The sequence below is a fragment of the Staurois parvus genome, unplaced genomic scaffold (assembly GCF_062004578.1).
Source record: "Staurois parvus isolate SC_StPar_1 unplaced genomic scaffold, SC_StPar_1.0 ptg000275l, whole genome shotgun sequence".
Lineage (NCBI taxonomy): Eukaryota > Metazoa > Chordata > Amphibia > Anura > Ranidae > Staurois > Staurois parvus.
The window spans coordinates 1711303-1731498 of NW_028318071.1; the positions used below are offsets into that span (position 1 = coordinate 1711303).

Genomic DNA, 20196 nt, shown 5'->3' on the forward strand with positions numbered 1-20196 from the left:
GCCGAATTCGCCGAAAAATATTTGCTTCGAGCCGAATATATTCGCTGCGAATTTAACTTATAAAAAGGGTGTTTCTAGGCTTCAGAGAGCCTTTATATTAGTGCAGAACACTGTACCTTTAATTTAAATGCCCTTGGAGTCTGCTGGGGCAGAGAAATAATACTGTCAGTCAGTATGACATGCAGATGAGTGCCGTCGATCTTAGAATCACCGCACACTTCACTCATTTGGGCAGTCACGGGGCCAAAACCAGAGTGTGGAGCCACAGTGTGGCGATGGAGACAGCAGCAATGGGAGGCCGTACAGGGACCCATGACACACTCTGGACCTGGCAGCAGCATGAGGAGGCGGTACAGGGGCCCATGTCAGATTACGGGCCTGGCAGCAGCATGAGGAGTCTGTACGGGGGCCCATGGCAGATTACGGGCCTGGCAGCAGCATGAGGAGGCGGTACAGGGGCCCATGGCAGAGTGGCGGAGCGTAAGCAGCTAAAATTGAAGGCCATACAGAGGCCTATGTTAAAAAGTCCCCCCAGCAGCAGCGTGGGGAGACGACTATCAAGAGTCCAATGGCAGAGTGGCGGAGCAGAAGCAGCTTCAATTGAAGGCCATACACAGGCCTAGGTTTAAAAGTCCCTCACAGTTAATTCCAATAACGAACTCTACTCCTCCGTGCAATCTACTTACGAGACCCTGGGCAGGTCTGGGTCCAATTTGTGGTAGAGACTGGTTTTGTTCAGCCATGCTTGAGCGAGTAATAACAGGTCTGTGCTGCCCTTTGGTGTCTGGCTTAATGCGCACAACACTGAACGTCCCAGCGTTTGTCAACGATTTGCCATTAAGTGATGCAAACCCGCTGAACCACGTTCATGAGGAGCCGGTACAGGGGGCCATGAATCAGTATGGACCTGGCAGCAGCGTGAGCAGACGACAGAGGCACATGGCGCAGGGTGGCGGTGTAGGCAGCATTATTCTGAAGCCATACACAGGCCTAGGTTAAAAAGCGGAAGCCGTCAGCAGCGTGAGCAGACGACAGAGACACATGGCGCAGGGTGGCGGTGGATGCAGCAGTATTCGGAAGCCAAACACAGGCCTCGGTTAAAAAGCGGAAGCCGTCAGCAGCGTGAGCAGACGACGGAGGCACATGGCGCAGGGTGGCGGTGGAGGCAGCAGCAATGGAAGGCCATACAGCACCCTATCACAAAATGGAACCCACCAACAGTGTAAGGAGACCTGAAAGTGGCACATGGCAGAGTCTGGCGATGAAGTCAGCAGCAATGGGAGGCCGTACAGGGACCCATGACACACTCTGGACCTGGCAGCAGCAAGAGGAGGCGGTACAGGGGCCCATGGCAGAGTGGCGAAGCAGAAGCAGCTTCAATTGAAGGCCATACACAGGCCTAGGTTAAAAAGTCCCCCCAGCAGCAGCGTGGGGAGACGACTATCAAGAGTCCAATGGCTGAGTGGCAATCCAGGAAGTCAGCGTTGTGATTGCAGATGCAATGCAGAGATTCTATGAGGTGATGCCGTGGGTGCGAAGAAGATCATATACCGTCGTACTTCCATCCATAAGACGGAACAACCTGCGAACCGGGAGCTTTATTGCCCTGACCCGCTGAGCAGCTTCTGGGATACCCAAGAGTTTGGCTTCTGTGGGGAATATGGTTGAAAACTGAAACTTAAAGGCATGTTGACGGAAGGGCACCAGTGTCAGTGCTCCAGAGGGAATATAGCTTCAAAGCTGACACTTAAAGGTATATCGACGGTCAGAGACCACAGGAAGTGGAGCTTGCGTCTTAAATCGACTGAATGTGGCAGACGTGAAACGTCTACGGGCCGTATATGAAACGGGTTGTTCCTCTTTCTGGAATAAGTGTTGGAAATGGCCACTCTTTTTGGTGTGGCGTTTTGTCTATTTAATTCCGATAACGGACTCTACTCCTCCGTGCAATCTAGTTACGAGACCCTGGGCAGGTCTGGGTCCAATTTGTGGTAGAGACTGGTTTTGTTCAGCCATGCTTGAGCGAGTAATAACAGGTCTGTGCTGCCCTTTGGTGTCTGGCTTAATGCGCACAACACTGAACACTGTGTCCCTGAGTAACGATTCTGTGTCCCTGAGTAACGATTCTGTGGCCCTAAAGTCTCTGTGGCCCTAACTCTGTCCCTTAATACACACAGGTCTGTCTCTCTTGAATGACCGGAAGCTAATGGAGAATTCTAAGATGGCCGCGATTTATAGCTCCACCATTACACAGTGCTGGCTGGCTGCTGATTGGCTAATGCGATCACATGTCATGAATGCATTATGGGTCAGCGCGCCTTGTCTGCGCGCCTTCCCAGAGATCCCCGCCCCATCTTCTCTGTCCATTTTCTCCGTCGCCACACATGTCGCCGCCATTTTTGGGAAAATTCGATTCGTGCATCCGAAGTTTGCTAATCTTCGGATTCGTCGCGAATAGAATTTTTCCAAATCTTCGGAACGAATTCCACTTCGTCATGTTCGATTCGCTCATCTCTACCCGGAATGTCAATATTCTGCGCCCTCACCCCATTTTCACAGTCCACTAGTACCTCTACCCATAATTGAAGTATCGTTTGAAAGAGTGGGCATGGACCTAGTGGGTCCAGTAGTAAAGTCTGCCCGAGGCCATCAGCACATACTGGTTATACTTGACTATGCCACCCGGTATCCTGAAGCCATCCCCTTGCGTAATACCTCCGCTAAAAATATCGCCAAAGAGCTTGTCCGGGTGTTTAGTCGTGTGGGTATTCCAAAGGAGGTATTAACGGATCAGGGCACGCCATTTATGTCTAGAGTTATGAAAGAGTTATGCAAATTGTTCAAAATCTCCCATCTCCGTACCTCGGTCTACCACCCCCAAACCGATGGACTTGTGGAAAGGTTTAACAAGACCCTTAAGAATATGTTAAAAAAGGTGGTGGACAAAGATGGGAGAAATTGGGATTTTTTGCTACCATATCTCATGTTTGCTATACGGGAAGTACCTCAGGCATCTACAGGATATTCACCTTTTGAATTACTGTATGGTAGACATCCCAGGGGATTGCTAGATGTTGCAAAAGAAACCTGGGAGGGAGAGTCCACGCCCTATAGAAGTGTCATCGAGCATATCTCACAGATGCAGGATAGAATCGCAGCTGTCATGCCACTTGTTCGGGAACACATGGAGCAAGCCCAGGAGGTCCAGAGAAGGGTTTATAACCGGGGTGCCAGGATCCGTACCTTCAACCCTGGGGATAGAGTGCTGGTGCTAGTCCCCACCGTGGAATGTAAATTCCTCGCAAAGTGGCAAGGTCCCTTTGAAATTAGGGAGAAAGTGGGGGAAGTAAATTATAAAGTTTACCAGCCAGGAAAAAGGAAACCCGAACAAATCTATCATGTTAATCTCTTAAAACCTTGGAAAGACAGGGAAAGTTTGTTGGCAGTACCAAGCCATTCAAAAGGACGTGGATCCCGTGGCCCCTCAGGTACCTATAACGGAAACCTTGTCAGTAGCCCAACAAAATGATGTTAAGGAGTTTGTGAGGAAAAATGGAGATTTCTTCTCGCCTACCTGGACTGACGACGGTCATACAGCATGACATACTGTAGTTACCCCGCCCGGGGTCCGCGTAAATGTCAAGCCCTATAGAATACCCGAGGCCAGGCGGGAAGCGGTGGCAAAGGAGATAAAGGACATGTTAGAGTTGGGAGTGATTGAGGAATCTCACAGTGAGTGGTCGAGTCCCATAGTGTTGGTCCCAAAACCAGATGGAACAATTCGTTTCTGTAATGATTTCAGGAAACTGAACAGTGTGTCTAAGTTTGATGCATACCCGATGCCTCGGGTGGATGAGCTCATTGACAGGTTGGGAACGGCTCGGTACATAACCACCTTAGATCTGACCAAAGGCTATTGGCAGATTCCTTTAACGGAAGCTGCAAAAGAAAAGACGGCATTCTCCACCCCCGAGGGGTCCTTTCAGTATAAGCAGATCCCGTTTGGTTTGCATGGGGCTCCTGCATCATTCCAAAGGATGATGGACAAGACGCTGAGACCACATCGCCAATATGCAGCTGCCTATTTGGACGATGTCGTCATCCACAGTCCAGACTGGGAGTCTCATTTGTCCTGCTTGCAAGCGGTCGTAGATTCGCTGCGGGAAACAGGTCTTACCGCCAACCCCAGAAAGTGTGCCATAGGCTTAGAGGAGGCCAAATATCTTGGCTACATCATTGGTCGAGGTCTCATTAGGCCTCAGATCAATAAACTTGAGGCAATTCAAAAGTGGCCCCAACCTGTAAATAAAAAGCAAGTCCGGGCATTTCTTGGAATCACTGGATACTACAGGCGGTTTATCCCCAATTTTGCCACCATTGCAGCCCCACTGACAGATCTGACAAAAGGTAGGGGGTCGGTCATGATTAAGTGGAATCCTGAGGCGGAGACCGCATTTCAAAGGCTGAAACAAGCTCTCTGTGCTCAACCTGTGCTTGTGACCCCAGATTTCACAACAGAGTTTGTGGTACAGACTGATGCCTCTGATGTGGGACTAGGTGCTGTCCTGTCCCAAATCAGAGAAGGGGAGGAGCACCCTGTGGTCTTCCTCAGTAGAAAGCTCAACAAACATGAGAGAAACTATGCCATTGTGGAGAAGGAATGTTTGGCCATCAAATGGGCCTTGGAGGCCCTGAAATATTACCTGTTAGGAAGACCATTCAAGTTGGTTACTGATCATGCCCCGCTCAAATGGATGTGTGATAATAAGGAGAAAAACAGTCGAGTGACAAGGTGGTTTCTCGCGCTACAAGTGTTCAAATTCACAGTAGAACACAGAGCGGGGAAACTGCAAAATAATGTAGATGCCCTTTCCCGGGTCCATTGCCTGGTTGGGACAGTTGCTCAGCCGCAGGGGCTTGAGCAGAGGGGGGGGATATGTGACAGTATGAACGGCAAAGTGATGGATGGACGATATGTGTCACCTCGCATGAGATCATATTGTGAGGTGTAAGGTGGAGTCCACTCCGGGTTTTCGGGGCCACAATGGCAGAGGTGGTTCCGGACCAGAGTTTGGGCTCCACTGAGGTCCACCAACAGGTGATATAAAAAGGGCAGGGCTGGAGCAAGGAGTGGCTCGTGGCCTGGGACTCAGAGAGGTATTCTGAGAGAGCTGTGTGTATGGACTATACCTACAAGAAAAGGTTTGCTGTTACTTTGTTTTGGTGACAGGGAGAAGCCCTTCACCTCTGAGAGAGGAATCATCTGCTGTTTAGTTAGTGCCTGGATGGCAAGGGTTTATTTTGATGTTTTGTTTATTTTGATATTTCTTGCAAACCTTTTTAATAAAACTGACATCCAGTCAGATTTTGACGAAAGCCTGCTGTGCGGTCTACCTTTGTCCCAGGGAAGGAGATCCCCCACCTGAGCTAACCCCCCACACATCCTACACATCCTCTAAATCCTGGGAACTGAACTATTCGGGGACTGGCTAGGAGTCTTCTCAACCTCGCCTTGTCCATGCAGAATCCAAGAGAATTGCCATAGGACCACCACTGGTCCCTGTCGAGAACAAGACATTACCAGCAGCACCTGGGACTCCTCCTCAATTGGCACCTGCTGAGATCCCTACTTTTACATGCTGATTTTACACACTGACATACAGTACAACTTTTTGCTTTGACAAGCTGTAGTTTGTTGTTTCTCTGTGTTACCTATTAAACAGTGGCCATGCTGCCTGCAGAGCTAAGCTGGCTGTATTAGCCCTCTGATCTATTATCCTTACTCTTGATACCTAAACCCAGCTCATTGGGTCACAGTTCAGTTTCTTCCCATACTTGAGTTTGATGGAACCTTACTTTTTTCCTGAAATGTCTTGCTGTCTGTGCCCAATATGACCTTGAGCAAGTTGCTTCCTCCCCTTTTTATTCTTGTACAGTCTTGAGTATTCAGGTCTATACTCCAGCATCTGGATGTACACCTCTATTCTCTTTATATCCTATGATATTGTAATGGCTCACCTAGTTTATCCCAGGCACTCAGTTGCAAGGGTATGAGCCTTATCTTGTCAGCTCAGTACTGGGCTCTGAAATGTCATTCAGCCTATGCATTATTATGTACTCACCTCACTTCTGTACTTTACTAACCACCAGGCATGATAAGGAGAAATGTTGCCTTCCGAGGCCCACATAAAATACTGTTCCACCATGGTCCCTTCTAGTGGTCAACCACAGTGGCTTCTATTCCTCATTAGTCAGATCTCCAGGACCCATTTCTATCTCAGTTCATGTAAATTTGCTCCACTACATTTATTACGTACCTTAACCATCATGACTGATGCACTTCACTCAAGGTGTATTCCTCCGTGTCTTATCTCAGGAAGCCTATTAGATATTGATCTTAGATGACTGGTTTCCTTCTGTATATCACTGAGCATCTAAGAACTGTAACTTACGTAAACAATCCTCATAGCTGGGGTCCTCCACCCCCTTTTCCTGAGGATTGGTGACCAAAACTGAACTGCATATGTGAAGATGAGGCCCAACCAATGTTTTATAAAGGAGTAGAATTATTGATTTATCTCTTGAAAATATGCCCTTTTTAAGGCAAGTGAGCATTATGCTAGCTTTGTTAGCTGCAGCTTGTATTGCATGCTATTGTTAAATCTGTGCTCCACAAGCACCCCTAGATTTATTTCCATTACTGAATCTCCCCGGGGAGACTCTCCTAATGTATCTGCATGTGAATTTTTGGCACCCAAGTGCATAACTTTACATTTCTGAATATTGGACTTTATCTGCTATGTAGCTTTCCAAAATAATAACCAACAGACAAAAAATGAGGGAACAAATTGGTAATTAAATGCCTAATCATTTGTTAAGTGTTGCTGTTTTAACCATAAATTACTGTCAGAAAAAAGTAAATCCCAACCAGCAGGGTAAAGCCCCCAGGATGGGCCAAGCGGTTACTCAAATTGCAAACTAGGCTTCTGTCAAAAGAAATATTTCATTACCAAAAAGTATTTATTAGAATCCAAAGATAAAAAATCCAGTTCCATAAAAAAATTAATAAACACACAGTGTTCAATACCCATAGTGTGCATCACACAAAATACATTAAAAACAATGTCACTAATTGAACGTCCAGACATCAAAGTGAGATCGTGTATGTTGCAAAATCCCAGCATGGACAGTTTGCTGCTTATCAACTATTAGGTTTAATATAGGCTACTAATGCAAAATATATAAGACCCAGGGCCCATGAACCAGCTACCTAGCTCATACTAACTAGATAAAGTATTATTATTGAGGACACTAGGACATCCCGATGAAATCCACCATGGTAGTTACGTTGTCCCAAAGATGGATACATAGGCAGGTAAGTTGCAAGGCAACATAAAATGGTGCTGTGAATATAAAGTCCTTCATTAGAGAGTAAACGCTCAAAGGAAGTTCCTGAATTAATTACATCCATAATCCAAGTCATAAATTCACCTTTGGCTTCAATGAAACTTAGTGGTATGGCCAAATGACTTATTAAGTGAATGGCTAATTATCACAGTATGCACCAGCAAGAGGCAGCCAGTATATAAGAGCAGATTAGCAAGCCAAGGGGTAGAATGGGTGCAGGAAGAAAACAAAAGCAGTTCAATTGCAATATGCAAATATTAAAGCAATATAGCATGCGTTGTGTTATCCAGACTGAGCAGCTTAGCTTATGACAGTTCAATTGCAATATGAAAGCTTTATAGGAAATATAGCATACATTATGTCATCCAAACTTAACACCATAGCTCAACCCTCAATTATAATCCACCTGGGGAGTGGGACCATCAATGTCCCAGATGTGTGCCAATGGTATATCTGTACAATGTAGCTATGTCCAGAGGTTGTTACTTCAACCCATTCAGAGATATGCCGTTCAGTGCAAGGGTCTTACCACACTTGAGCACTATTCAAACTACCCACCACTTGCCAAGAAATTGCAGCGTTCCAGCTCCTAATGCTCAGGGCTATTGCTTGGCTGACGCTTTCAATCCTTATGGTCCACCACCATGGTATTTAGGCATGGGGAATGGTAAAGTGACATCACGTGATGCACAGTGACGTCAACTTGTTTCGCTTATGTACAAGCATAGCTTTGTCAGGGCAACGTGCGGTCCCCGTAACATCTCTTTATATAGAGTTATGTCAAGGCCAGTTCTGTACACTACACATTTCTTAAAGGAGACATTGTCATATTTCTTCCTGACAGAATTTTAGTTCCCATTATCAGCTATACTTGAGCTAAGGGAAGCAAAACATATAATAATAAAGAAAAGTGATAAGGAGAAAATGTTGTTCTTCTGAATGAAACATCCTATGTAAAAGAAGTTAGTGGCCAATTGGATGACCAGACCATATACTGTATAAGCAATTAGATGTAAACCCCTTCCCTATTTTGATAGATAAACTTAATTAAAAACCGGGGATGGCTAAGAAAGCAGCTCTACTCTGGCCAGGAGTATGAATACCTTAAAGTATACCTTAAAGTAAGGAATATAATATACCAACTTATTACATAATACCTAAGGTGTACAAAAGTTTGACTAACCTGCCAGAGAAACCCATAGTCTCTGCAGTAAGAGGCCCTCTAGAAAGAGTGGGGAGGTATCTTGACTTCCTACTGAAGGATATGGTATGCCAATTAAAATCCTTTTGTACAGAATACCCATGATGTCCTTGTCAAAATAACAGAAATGGGTGTGGAAGGGGACTTATGGTTAATTGGAGTAGACGTGGAGTCCCTCTATATTTCTGATTCATACCATTGTGGATTACAAGCAGTCTAATTCTTTTTGAATTACTTCTTTCCCAGGATGGGCCCACAAAATGAATTGATTCTTGAATTACTGTAGTTTGCACTAAATAATTTTTTCAGTTTTCCTGTAGGGTCATGCATAGGCCATCCAGTGTTAATGAGGAGGTGAAAACTCAGCACCTTGCACAGATTGAAAGGGCTGCAAGGGCTGGGACAGTGATAATAATGGGGGATTTTAACTACCCGGAAACTGACTGGAGTAATGGTACTGCAGGAACAGTTAAAGGGCAAACATTTTTAAACCTACTACAGGACAATTTTATGGTACAGTTCATAGAAGCCCCTATTAGGAATGATGCTCTGCTGGACCTGATAATCTCAAACCATGCAGAACTTATTACGAATGTCAATATTAAAGAACATTTGGGTAGCAATGACCATAACATGATTTAATTTAATGTTAGGCTGCAAAAATTGAAAATGAACGACTGCAAAATATAGCAGGACCAACTCCAAAACATTCTTCAAATATAATAGTAAAAAGGTCCGGTCCGAGCATGTAGTTCCTTTACAAAATAATCTAGCTTGGGTGACTGGGGACAAAGAGAAAGCAAATTTATTTAATACTTTCTTCAGCTCTGTGTATACAAAGGAGCTCTTGCCCATAATGGGCATGGTATTGACACAGCTCCAGATGATCCACATTGGCTTACAATTGATATGATCCAAAAATAAAGCACCTGTACCGGATGGCATACACCCACGGGTCCTTAAAGAATTGAGCTCTGTCAAGCCATTGTTTTTAATTTTTAGGGACTCTTTATATATAATATATAAAAAGGGGTCAAAATCTTTACCAAGTAATTATAGACCTGTTAGTTTAACTTCTATAGTTGGGAAGATACTGGAGAGTTTAATAAAAAAACACAATGAATTCTTGCTGGAAAAAAATATTTTAACCAACAGACAGCATGGATTGATGAAAGACAGAAGCTGTCAAACAAATCTGATTTCTTTTTATGAGGGGGTGAGCAAAACTTTGGACAGAGGGGTGGTGGTGGACGTGGTATACTTGGATTTTGCAAAAGCGTTTGACACAGTTTCCCACACTCGACTAATGTGTAAGGTAAAGTCTACGGGCTTGGAAAAATCTGTATGTAAATGGATAGAAAACTGGCTAAAAGATTGTATTCAAAGAGTAGTGGTTAATGATTCATACTCTGAATGGTCTAGGGTTGTCAGTGGTGTACCTCAAGGTTCAGTGTTGGGACCCTTATTTTTTAATATATTTATAAACGATATAAGGTCTGGGATTAAAAATACCGTTTCAGTCTTTGCAGATGATACCAAACTGTCCAGTGGAATAACGTTCTTACAGGATGTCTTCAACTTACAAGCTGACCTCAATGCACTATTTAATTGGGCAACTATGTGGCAAATGAGGTTTAATATTGATAAATGTAAGGTTATGCACTTGGGGGCTAAGAATATGCATGTATCATACATACTGGGGGGGGGGTACAACTGGGAGAATCAATGGTGGAGAAGGATCTGGGAGTTCTGGTAGATCACAAGCTTAATAATGGCATGCAATGCCAAGCTGCAGTTTCTAAAGTGAGCAAAATCCTCTCTTGTATTAAAAGAGGTATAGACTCCAGAGAGAGAGATATAATTTTACCCCTGTACAAATCATTAGTAAGACCTCATCTGGAATATGCAGTTCAGGTTTGGGCAACAATTAACAAAAAGAACTGGAGGAAGTACAGGGAAGAGCAACCAAACTGATACGAGGCATGGAGGAGATCAGCTATGAGGAAAGATTAGAAGAACTGAATTTATTCTCTCTTGAGAAGAGAGGAGATTAAGGAGGGGATATGATGAACATGTATAAATACATCAGTGTTTCATATAGTAAACTCAGTGTAGAGCTATTCACTCTGAGGTCATCATAGAGGACAAGGGAGCACTCTTTTAGTCTGGAGGAAAATAATTTTAATCTCCAAACACGGAAAGGTTTCTTCACAATGAGAGCTGTGAAAATGTGGAATAGACTCCCTCAAGAGTTGGTTCTGGCCAGCTCAGTGGATTGCTTCAAAAAAGGCCTGGATTCTTTCTTAGATACACAGAATATAACTGGATACTAACAATTAAAGGTAAAGTTGATCCAGGGAATATCTAATTGCCTCTCGGGGGGATCAGGAAGGAAATTTTTTCCCAGCAGGAGCAAATTGGATCATGCTTTGCTGGGTTTTTTTGCCTTCCTCTGCATCAACTGTAGGTATAGGATTATAACTTTTTTTTTTTAAATTTGAACTGGATGGACTTTTGTTTTTTTTCAGCCAGACTAACTATGTAACATACATGGCTGAGGTACATCGATTACGTTATCTGAATCAAAATGACATAAATATTCATTTGACCTATACTTTTGATAGAAAACAAATTTCCATTGTAGACCTGTTGACTTCAGTGGAACAAGGATCTTTAGTGACTTGTACTTTGCGAAAGAAGACCGCTGCACTCTACTACAGGCTGACAGCCACCATCCAATATGGCTTAAGAATGGAATACCAGTGAGGCAGTTCTTTCGTATTAAGCAAAATTGTACTATGGTTAGTGTTTACAAAAAGAGGAAAGAGATCTCTATTCTCAGTTGCGGGAATGGGGATACTCACATAGACAGTTACGTAGGGCCAAACAAAAAGCTATGATAGGAAGAGTCTCCATGGCAAAAAGATTCCAGAAAGGAAATTGAATCCTTCTGGCCCTGTAAGGCTAATTACCTCTTTTGGTTCCCAATGGGATAAAGTAAGAGGGATACACCAAAAACATTGGGGTATCCTTACTAATAGCCCAGGACTCACTATAATTGTGGGAGAGTCTCCCCAAATGATAGCTCAGAGGGCACAGAATCTTGGGGATATCTTGATTCATTCAGAATTTGTCAAAACACCGGCTAGTGATTGGCTCTCTGCTTATCCGAGGGCCAAGGAGATGTTCCCTTGTGGAAGATGTCAGATGTGCCAATATGTAGAACAGACCAGCATGTTTGTGGATTCCCTTAAGGAAAAAATTAGAGATCTAATCAATTGCTCAACCACTAGGGTAATCTGTATGATATGATCACCTGTCTATGTGGCAAAATTAACATCGGTAGCGCTAAGACAACTAAAAACTGGATAGAAGAACATATGAGAGAGGTAAAAGATCCTAAAAGTCTCAAAAAGCCATTTGAAAAACATTTTAAAAAGTTCATGGGGGTAGTCTGGAAGGTTTGAGAATTAAAGGTATTTATGCCCTTAAATTGTCCCAGAGACGAGGGGACTTTAATACTGTGTTGCTTAGGAAAGAAAAATGGTGGATATATAAGTTGAGGTCACTGGTCCCCTTGGGCTTAAACACTGAGATGAACTTCCAGGTATTCTTCGAAGAATAAGAGTATAGGTATGGCTCTACAACTCTCCCACCTACCCATTCAAAATATGCATTTGGTATATACTGTTAGTTGTCAACAGTCTGGACAGTTTAAATACCATTTGGTTTAGCCATTACTGGTGTAAATTAAGTCCCACTTGGGTCAAATTTATATAGCTGATAATAATGGGAATTGAAATTCTGTCAGGAAGAAATATGACAATGTTATTCTTTAAGAAATGTTCAGTTTGCAGAACCAGTCTTAATAAGTTACTTTAGATGTTACATGGACCTCACATTGTCCTGATGGAGCTACGCTTGAGTAGCTTAAGTGAAACATAAGCTAAGCTGCTCAGTCTGGGTGACACAACACATGCTATATTGCTTTAATGCTTGCATACTGCAATTGAACTGCCTTTGTTTTCTTCTTGCACCCAATCTACCCCGTGGCTTGCTAATCTGCTCCCATATACTGGCTGTCTCTCGCTGGTGCATTCTGTGATAATTAGCCATTCATTGAATAAGCCATTTGGCCATACCACTAAGTGTTATTGGAGCCAACAGTGAATTTATGACTTGGATGTAATTAAATATGAGCTTCCTTTTAGAGTTTACTCTCTAATGAATTACTTTATAGTCACAGCACCTTTTTCTGTTGCCTTGCAACTTACCTGCCTATGTATCCATCTTGGGACTTTTGGACAAAGTAACTACCATAGTGGATTTCATTGAGATGTCCTTGTGTCATCATTAATAATACTTTATATAGTTAGTATAAGATAGGTAGCTGGTTCATGGGCCCTGGGGCTTATATATTTTGCTATACCAGCTTATAATACACCTAGTAGTTGATAAGTGGCAAATTGTCCACACTGGGATATTGCAACATACATAATCGTCACTTTGACAATGTATTTATTGCATTATGTGTGATGCACACTATGGGTATTGAGCACTGTGTGTTTATGAATTTATATGGAATTTATATGGAACTGTAATTTTTAGTGATGGGCTGAACACCCCATTTTCAGTTCGTGGTCGAACATTCTAACCTAATGAAAGTTTGACCGTGAACTTCAAACAGAGGGGACAATTCACTAAGCGGTATCTTACTGCATCTGAGTATGTGGTAAGATACCAAACAGCTACTAAAATACCGCATGATTTATATTATTAAGTCATGCTGTGTTTTAGCAGTGAAACCATTCTTTAATGTTTCAGCTGTCAGTGGGATTCCCTGCTGAAAGCTGAATGTAAAAAGAATTGCCGGCATTGCCCAGCATTTAATTTTTTTTTTAAAACACATGGGGTCCCCCCCTCCATCCATACCAAGCCCTTCAGGTCTGGTATGGATTTTGAGGGTAACCCCTCAGGCCAAAACTTTTTAAAAAATGGGGTGGGGGTCCCCCCAAAATCCATACCAGACCCTTACCCAAGCATGCAGCCCAGCAAGTCAGGAAAGGGGGGGAAGAGCAAGCACCCCCCCTCCTGAACCATACCAGGCCACATGCGCTCAACATGGGGGGGTGCTTTGGGGCAGGAAGTGCTCCCCCCCCAAAGCACCTTGTCCCCATGTTGATGGGGACAAGGGCTTCTTTCTCCTAACTATGGCTGGTAGTTGTGGGGGTCTGTGGGCAGAGGGCTTATCGAAATCTGGAAGCCGGGGCCCCTAGATCCCGCTCCCCCCATGTGAATGAGTATGGGGTACATGGTACCGCTACTCATTCGTAAAAAACTACAGAAGTCTTTGACAAGTCCTTTATTAAAAACAAAAATAAAAAGAATGTCCCCCAAAGTACATCTAACATCAATCACAATGCCCGCTACCACCACCGACCCAAAAAAAGAAAATAAAAACAATCTTGACGCTTTCATCACTCTCCCCAATATCCAGGTCATATTGGACCGTTTTTCAACTACTGTATATCTGGCCTTTGCATCAATTTGTCTAAAACCATGGCATTGAATATTACGCTCCCTGCCGACCTGGATGAACAGTTGCAGACACAATTTCCCTACCGTTGGGCATCCTATTCCCTGGATTATTTTTGGCTAATTATTACCCTTTATTGCGCTCTGTTACTTCCCTGCTTCATTCCTGGCAGTTCCCTTCTTTATCATGGATTGTCCGGATACACGCTGTCAAGATGACTATCTTGCTGAAGATCCTGTACTTTTTTCGCACTCTCCCTATTCAGGTCCCTGCGATTTTTCTTTGTCTACTGTAAAGCCGGATTCTCCATTTTATTTGGGCTCATAAACATCCCAGAGTGCCTAGAACCATTCTATATACTCATAGATTACAGGGAGGTTTGGGATTTCCACATGTTTCTAGATACTATTTGGCAACTCAGATTTCCCAGTTGTCTCTGCTTCATGCCATGACAGATATCCCGTTATGGGTACTCTTAGAATTACTCAACTGTGCTCTGCTTTCCTTAACTACATTGCTTTGGCTCCCGCCTAAGTTGCACTCTCCGGATTTGAGCCCTATCATGCTTCACAGTTTATGAACTTGGGATTCTGTTAAATATTCTGGTAATTTGATATCATCATTTCTACCTCTTTTGCCGATTATGCATTATCCTTTATTTCCACCAGGCCTAGAACATCCCCCTTCTTTCTCTTGGTAGACCTCACATGGCTTTGGTATTGTACATGATTTTCTGAGCGCTCATACGTGTCCATCATGGGAGTCTCTTCAAGAATCATGGGGGGTCCCGCCACTATCGGTATTTGCAATTGCGCCACTGGGTCCTGTCCCTCCGTCGTACCTCTACATATCCTTACCGCAAAACGCCCTTTGAACACGTCTGTCAGCATTCCCCAGGGTCCCCTGGTCTCATTTCTGTAGTTTATGCCTCTCTTAACAATAGGTCCTCCTCACCACCCGTCTTATGTCTCTCAATGGGAGCGAGATCTGGGTTTCTCGATTGTAGCGGAAGATTGGCGTAGGGCCTGGGGGATGGTGGCGAAATGTTCCTTCAATACCATCACTCTTGAGGCAGCCTACAAAGTTCTCTTGCGGTGGTACTGGGTCCCGGCTCGGACTGCTCACTTTAATCCAACTGGCAGAGATAGGTGTTTCCGGAACTGTGGTCTATGTGAGGAAGTCTTGCACATTTGGTGGTCGTGCCCGCGATTGATAGGCTTCTGGTTTAGGGTTTTTGGTTTGCTGCAAATTTTATTTCATATTACGGTCTGTAGGGATGCAACGGTGGCCCTCCTGCATTTCCCAATTTTGGGTCTGTCTAGGTCTCAGCAGAAATTGGCATCCTACCTATTTATTTTGGCCAAACGTGCTATAGCTCAAGCTTGGAGAACCCCTTCAGTTGTCTTCCAGGGGGTGAAGACCCAGATGAATGCTATGCTGATCAATGAACAGATGTTTAGCATTCTTCAAGATTCTCATCCGAGATTCCTTAAGATTTGGGAACCTTGGATACGTTATTCCCTGCCATCCCTGCCTTCTACTAGTTATGGCCTCTTATTATTATTATTATACAGTATTTTTAAAGCGCCAACAGTTCGCTCAGCGCTGTACATTACAAAGGGGGACAGAACATGCGACAGTACAGAAACAATACAATGCAAAACACGAGGGGTTTGAGGGCCCTGCTTTTTTGAGCTTACAATCTAGGAGGGAGGAGATAGCTGTGGGGGATGGAGTGGTAGGAAGAGTGGAGGAGGTCAGCAAATTAGCAGGGGGTGGGGTAGGCTTCCCTGAAGAGGTGGGTTTTCAGGGTGCGCCTAAAGGAGAGGAGAGTAGGTGATAGTCTGATGGGTTGGGGCAGAAAGTTCCAGAGGATGGGTGACACCCTGGAGAAATCCTGGAGGTCGACTATAGTGGGGATAGCCTGTGACAAGGCAGGCCAGTGAGGAGGGAGTTGCAGTAATCGAGTCGTGATATGATGGGGGAGTGGATGAGCTGTTTAGTGGTTTCTTGGGTTAGGAACGTGCGGATTTTGGCGGTGCTGCGGAGGTGGAGTCTGCTTGAATTTGTTAATGATTGGACTTGGGGCTGGAAGGATAGGTTGGAGTCCAGAATGACACCAAGTACTCTGGCCTGCGGGGCGGGTCTGTTAGTGGCATTGTTGGACGTGATGGAGAAGTCAATGGGGGGTGGTGTGCGGGCTGGGGGGAAGACTAGGGGCTCGGTTTTGGAGAGGTTCAGTTTAAGGAAGTGGAGCGACATCCAGTCTGATATGTCACTCAGTAGGTTTGTGGTTCGGGCGGAGACTGAGGGGTTGAGATGGGGGATTGAGAGATAGATTTGTGTGTCGTCGACATAGAGGTGGTAGTTGAAGCCGTGAGAGTGTATGAGTTGGCCCAGGGAGGAGGTGTAGATGGAAAAGAGAAGAGGCCCAAGGACAGAGCCTTGAGGGACCCCAACAGAGAGGGGGAGTGAGGGGGAGGTGGTAGCGTTATAGGTAATACTGAAAGAGCGTTGTGACGGGTAGGATGAGAGCCAGGAGAGACAGAATCTCTGAGGCCGAGGGAGTGTAGTTTTTTGAGGAGGAGGGGGTGGTCGACTGTGTCAAAGGCTGCGGAGAGGTCAAGGAGTAGGAGCACTGAATAGTGGCCCTTAGCTTTGGTGGTTAGAAGGTCGTTGGAGAGTTTGAGTAAAGCAGTTTCGGTGGAGTGTAGGGGACAGAAGCCGGACTGTAATGGATCGAGGAGGTTGTTGTCGTTGAGATGAGAGCTTAGACGAGTGTAGACTAAGCGCTCGAGGAGTTTGGATGTGAATGGGAGCAGGGAGATGGGTCTGAGGTTGTTTGGGTCATTGGGGTCCAGGGAGGGCTTTTTAAGTATGGGGGTGATGTGTGCATGCTTCAGAGGGGAGGGGAATGCGCCGTAAGAGAGGGAGAGATTAAAGTTATGGGTGAGGGAGCGTAGGATGGGGGGGGAGGGAGGTGGTAGGAGTTGTGAGGGGATAGGGTCGAGGGGGCAGGCATCAGAGAAGACCTTGGAGACCTCCTCGATGGTAGTAAGGTCAAAGGTGTGGAGTGTTGAGGGAGCTTCAGTGTGAGGAATGTTGGGTGGGGTGGAGGTCAGAGCAGTGGTGGGAGAGGGGTGGTGAGGGGGTAGCTGTGTGAGAGGGGATGGGTTTGGAGGGAGTGTGAGCTGCGGTGATGTCCTTGCGAATTGTGTCAATCTTGTTTTTGAAGTGATTGGCAATCTCAAGGGCAGTGAGTGAGGTGCTGGGTGGCAGTGGGGGTAGAGAGAGTAGAGAGTTAAAGGTGGAGAAGAGTCGGCGAGGATTGGAGGAGAGGGTCTTGATGAGGGTCAGGAAGTAGGCTTGTTTGGCGGCGTGGAGGGAGGAGGTGTAGGTGTGGAAGTCAGATTTATAGCGGGTGAAGGCCTGTTGGGATCTGGTTTTGCGCCATAGTCGCTCCAGTGCACGATTTCTTATAGTCGTTGCCTGTGCTAGCCCTGCATCCATGATTCTTCTAGTCTTCTTTTCCTCCATGTTTTATTTCTGATTTCTTTCTGATTCTTTTTTTCTTATTTTTTTCTATGTTTTTATATTTTCTTTTTACTTCTTTCTAACTTTGTTTTTTTTCTTTTTCCGGTAATATGATGATTTGCTGCTGCTATTATTTGGTTCCACTTTTTGACATCCCTCCTTGATGTCATTGGACATTCTGGTATTTGGCTAATACAAGTCAGCAGGACGTATCTGTTTATGTATGTTATTGTTCTGCTCTGCCCCTGCGTGGGCGTAGCTTGAGCTTGTTGTATTCTTAAAACATAACATTCTTAATAAAAATATTGAAATAGAAAAAAGTCCATGCAATTCAACTAAAAGAGAAGAAAACACACAAAACACACACACACACAGAAAACCATATACTGTACACTATCCAATACCCACAGTTGATCCAGAGGAAGGCAAAATAAATCCCAGCAAAGCATGCTCCAATTTGCTCTGGGAGGGGGGGATTCCTTCCTGATTCCCCAAGAGGCAATTGGATAATCCCTGGATCAACTTTACCTATAAATATTAGTATACAGTTGTATTTTGTGTATCTAGGATATTTCATTGCTATAAAAAATCATTTTACTGAATTAAATCAATTCATTCAGTTTGTTGTGATTGTCCACAGATAATCACATGACACAGCTGAGCTGTGATTGGCCTAGTCTGTACCATGTAGTCACTCATCATGTGACCAGTCACAGCTAGCAACACAATTGTATACAATGGATGGCATGAAAGGAAGCCATCCATTGTTTACAATGGTCATGTGACCTGCTGTGATTGGTGAACCGGAAGGACATCATATGACATCCAAAAATATATAAATGAAATATTGTGGCTGTTACTGAGTGTTCAAACAATAATAGATATTGCCCGTAAACTGGCACAAAAGATTGACAGTTGCCCCTAAAAAGTGAAATACACTTGAACAAACAAATAAGTGAATAGATAGGCACTACAAGAACTGTACATCAAAAGATGAGAGCAAGTCAACTCTCAACAATATCTAACAAATCAGTTTCCTATATCAAATATAATGATATGAAAGCAAGTGAACTCTCTCTCTCCCCTTAATGCAACAAGCAGCCAGGCAAAAAGTATTTTCATCTAGGGAAATTAAATCTCATTCAATCCTCGGACAGTACCAGGCAGGTGTTGTTGTTTTTTTGTTGTTTTATTTGTTTGATAGAACTAGGATAGGGATTGGGAAAAGCTTTGGGATGCCTGGAACTAGAAAACCTGGCTGAGGACACTATCTTGAAACAGATGAATGATACAAAGCAGAGTTTCTTCCACAAAAAAGATAGCAACAACCTTTAGCACAGGTGGGCTTCCTCTAAGGCACAGCCCTGGCTGCAAGATTTGTAAAAGTCCCTCTATCTCTCAGGAACCTCTGCAGCCTATGCACTAACTGTGCAGACTGAAGGCCTCCTTCATTTCAGCTGACTCTGACACAAGGTATCCCAGAAAGATCCTCTCCAGATGTTGCTGCGACTTTAGATGATGACTTTTCTGCTCCTTGGTAAGCTAAAGTCACCTGGAACTCCTTTAGGCATTTCTTTATAATTTTTTGTTGCTATTCTGTCTCTTAGTGTTACAATACACCTACCATTCGATTTTTGGACTGATCATTTCTTTGTGAGTGGGCAAACATTCAAAATTAGCAGGCGATCAAATACTTATTTCCTTCACTGTAACATGTTGCCGATCCTGCAGCTGCTGCCTGCTGCCCCCCACTCCCTGTGACAGACGTATGGGGAGAAGTTCCCCATACTAGCTGAGACTTTTCAAAAACAGCGGAGCCCTGCATGGACTGTGAATTAATGGACTACAAGTCCTTAGTGGCTCTCAGCTTGTAGTCCTCAATGAACTAACAAGATGCTGTGAGCGCTGTGATAGTTCATTGAGTCTTCCTGTCAGAAAGTATCAGCTTGCCCGTATGGGATGTACGAGCAAGAAGACACACTGACAGTGTGACAGTGTGCAGGAGACCTGCATGGCATCAGCAATTTGCTGATCGTTGGTGCAATGTTTTACAGGTACACTTTTACCAGCAAAAATATGTGCATTTATTATTTTTTGTGGAAAGGTGAACCTTTCCTATAACCACTACTCTCTGAATACAGTTTTTAGCCAGTTTTCTATCCATTTCTAAACTGATTTTTCCAAGCCTGTAGACTTGACCTTACACATTAGCTGTGTGAGGGGAACTGTGTCAAACAGTTTTGTCAAATCTAACTATACTATGTCCACAGCCACTCCTTTGTCTAAGTTTTTGCTTACCTCCTCATAAAAAGATATCCGATTTGTTTGACAACTTCTGATTTTCATGAACCCTTGCTGCCTACTTCCTAAAATGTTTTTTTTTTCTAGCAAAAACATATCTATATGTTTTATTTTTTAAACAGGTCTATAGTTTTTTTGGTGAAGACTTTGACCCCTTTTTAAATATAGGCACCAAATTGGCCTGACACTAATCCAGTGGAACTATGCCAATCATTAC

At 44.1% G+C, this 20196-nt stretch overlaps 1 protein-coding gene across 1 annotated transcript in view; it reads right to left on the reverse strand.

Moving 5' to 3' along the window:
• The window catches only part of PYGM (glycogen phosphorylase, muscle associated), a 580472-nt gene that overhangs the window by 507238 nt on the left and 53038 nt on the right, over nucleotides 1-20196 (reverse strand). The window lies entirely within an intron of this gene.